This window comes from Macrotis lagotis, chromosome 1 (genome assembly GCF_037893015.1).
Source record: "Macrotis lagotis isolate mMagLag1 chromosome 1, bilby.v1.9.chrom.fasta, whole genome shotgun sequence".
Lineage (NCBI taxonomy): Eukaryota > Metazoa > Chordata > Mammalia > Peramelemorphia > Peramelidae > Macrotis > Macrotis lagotis.
In genome coordinates, this window is record NC_133658.1 from 864,166,113 (window position 1) to 864,169,497 (window position 3,385).

At 52.5% G+C, this 3,385-nt stretch overlaps 1 protein-coding gene across 2 annotated transcripts in view; it reads left to right on the top strand.

The window, feature by feature from the left end:
* The first annotated feature begins 1,623 nt into the window (after nucleotides 1-1,623).
* Nucleotides 1,624-3,385, top strand: part of KDF1 (keratinocyte differentiation factor 1) — an 18,268-nt gene continuing 16,506 nt past the window's right edge. For both annotated transcript variants that reach the window (XM_074218002.1, XM_074218003.1), the window contains exon 1: nucleotides 1,624-1,711. The gene's annotated coding sequence lies outside the window, so the exon portion shown is untranslated. The remainder of the gene's footprint in view (nucleotides 1,712-3,385) is intronic.

The window sequence follows — 3,385 nt, forward strand, 5'->3', positions numbered from 1 at the left end:
TTTCTAGAAAGGCAAAAAAAAAAAAAAAAATGTCCCTACCCTGAAGGAGCCCATAGTCCAAACAGCAAAATGAAGAGGTTAGAATAGATCACCTTGACTTCAAATTCTGGATTTATTAACCTATGTTATGCAGATGTCTAATTATATCCCTGCAATACTCAGTGGCTCCCTATCTTTTTTCTTTTTTTTTCTTTTTAAGTTTTTGCAAGGCAAATAGGGTTAAGTGGCTTGCCCAAAGTCACACAGCTAGGCAATTATTAAGTGTCTGAGGCTGGATTTGAACTCAGGTACTCCTGACTCCAGGGCTGGTGCTCTATCCACTGTGCCACCTAGCCGCCCCCTAGCTCCCTATTTCTTCTGGAATTTTTGGTCTGGCTTTTAGTCTTTCATAATCTGGTCACTGACTCCCTTTCCAATCTCCTTGTACCTTCATCCATCCACATACTCTTTGATCCAGTGACACTGGACTCCTGGCGGTTATCCCCAAAACGACCCTCCATTTCCTGACTCAAAGCCTTTGCTCTTGCCATCCTGCATGCCTGAATCTTCCTCCCTAATCTCCACCTTCTGGTTCCCCCAGCTTCTTTCAAGTCCCTGCTAAAATCCTATCTTCTATAAGAAGCCTTCTCATAGGTTCCCCTTCCTACTAATTCCTTCCCTCAGTTATTTATTACCAATTGATCGTGTCCATATCTTGAGGTTTTTTTTTTTTTATGATTGTTTGCATATTGAGTCCCTTGTTATATCGTGTGAGCGCTTAGAGAACCGGGACTGTGATCTGCCTTCCTTTGATATTTGTCCTTCCCTCTTTGAAGAAGACCATGACATCAGGGAGGTGATGCCAGGACAAGGACAGAAATTGGATTTGAGTGAGGAGATGCTGTGCAAAGTCTCCAGCCTCACTTTCTCCTCCAGGGTCATCTGAGTCCAGTAGCCAGATATAAAGCAAGATGCCTGGAGATGGCCCTGGATGAGAGGCAATCAAGGTGAAGCGACTTACCCAAGGTCACACAGCTAGGCAACGCCAAGTGTCTGAGTTGGATTAGAATTCCTGTCCTCCTGACTCCGAGGCCACTTTCTTTGAATCCCCAGAGCTGAGGAGGGAGGGAGGGGCTCAGAAACAGAGGTCAGAGCTGGAAGGAATCTTGTACCATGAAATGTTAGAGATGGGAGGAACTGTAGAACCTAGAACGTCGGTAGTTGGGTAGATCATACCTAGGCAGCGCAAAGGGACTGCGACTAGATTGGAAGTCGGGTCCCCCGGAATCCAAGGTCGGTGTGCTAGCTTGCTGGAGTCCGTTGCTCCCCGCCGTCACCTTTTCACGGCTTGGCCGGTATGCGTTGCCCCCCGGTGGCCGGTGGGCTTCGTGGGCAGGGGGGGCACGCTTGTCTTTGGAGGAAGGCTTAAGGGACGGGGCCAGCCCGGCCCGGGAAGGCTGCAGCCCACTCCCCTCCGCCCCAAAGGTAACTAAACACACAAAAAGAAAACGAGAGTCCGGCGGCTGGGGGAGTCTGGGAGCAGGACCCTCCCGGGGTGTCGGGGGCCTCGGGGGGCGGGGGGCCGGGGCCGGGCAGGACAAGAGCGGCTTCGCGGAGTGGACAAGCGTGTCCCTAGCGGCGGCCCGTACGCAGCGTCCCGCGAGACGTTCACCTGGGCCCAGGTGAGCCCAGGAGGAGGAGCTGCGCGGAGGCTGCTCACCTGGCGGGACAGGTAAGCGGGGCGCTGGCGGGGGGGGGGTGCTCCCGGGGCCGGTCCGAGCCGAGCCGCCCTCATCTGGACCTCAGCTGACCTGGCCTCACCTGCCCCGCACTCACCTGTGGCACGCCTGGCAGCCGGGCCGGGCCCAGGCCGCTCCCGGGGCGCCGCTTCCGGGCCGGCCGGCCGGGGCTGCGGAGCCGAGCGGCCTGGGCACCCTGACCCGGCCGGGGCCGCCCGGGACCCCCCGGGAGGGGCTGGGTCCGGGGGGACTCCCTGCGCCCCCTGGCAGCCCATGCCCTCTCCCCGCCCCCCACCCCCCCCACCCCGCAGTGACAGCCGCTATGCAGCCCCCTCCCCTAGTGGTAGCGGAGACGCCACCCTGCAACTCCAGCCCGTGCATTGCAGCGACCCCCCATGCCAACCTGTTGCTCCCCCAATTCGACTGTGTCCCACTCTCGGCAGCTTAAGGACCAGCCTGTGTGTGTGTGTGTGTGTGTGTGTGGTGAAGGGGCTTTTGGAGAAACCCAGAATAGAGACTTGGGGGGGTCTGGGGGGGGCAGGAGAGAACATTGATGGAAGAGTCTCCGCCTCTGACTGCATTTCAGTCTTAGAAGACCAAACCTGGGGCCAGGTGGGTGTGAACGCGGCGGCTCCTCTGGCCTGGCTGCCTGTCCTTTGCTAGTCATTATGCTTCACAGGTTCCCACCCAGCATCTCTGTGGGACAGGTGGCAGGGGGCACAGGAAAAAGGAGAAACCTCCTACCAGTAGACCTTAAACCCATGAAATGAAAAGACCCTTTTAAATTCTCTAGCCCAGAGTGATCTCTTGCTATGTGTTGGCTAAGTGAAGGAGACAGATCTGTGTGGCTGATAGACAGTGGTGATTTCTGGAAGAAATGGAAAGAAATATAGCTAAGAGGAAGGGGGAGTGATAGTGGGTAGGGACAGTGAGCTCTCTCTTTAGCCAAGGAGCTTGAAAAAATTTAATAATTTTCATAACATTTAAGATTTGCAAAGCTTTTTTTCTTACAGCATCCTTGTGAAGTAGGAAGTTCAAGTATTATTTCATTTTGTAGACTAGCAAACTGAGGCTTTAGGAGGCAAAGTGATTTGCCCACAAACACATATACTCCTGATATTCAGCAATATAAATTATAGTAGCAGCCTTCCTTGGGGAAACCTCAGGGCATAGTTGGGAAAGAAAGACACTTATAAAGGAAATAACTCAAGACACCCAGGTTCTACCCCAGCAATCAGCTGTGTGTCCTTGGCCAAATAGGTTTCCACAGATAGAATGGGAGAAATCCTTTTATTTATTTGTTTGTTAATTTATTTATTAATTAATTTATTTATTTATTTATTGCATTAGCTACAGCTAAGGAAATGGAAGTGAAGTTTGAAATGTCGACTCTGAATGGCCCCAGACTCTGAATGGCCCCAGACTCTGAATGGTCCCAGCCTGGTTGAAAGGAACCAGACTAGCCTAGAGAGTGGAGTGTTATGGGATGGCATCCAAGGAAGGGGGAAGGGGGGGAGGAGGGAGGCCTTCCCAATCAATCAACAGGTTTTATTTGGTTTCAGGAAGTACAAAAGCAAAAGTGAAATCGCCTCTGCCCTCCAGGATCTTTTTTTTTTTATGGGAGAGATAGTATGTGTGTGTACAGATTGGGTGTCCCCAAAGTCATA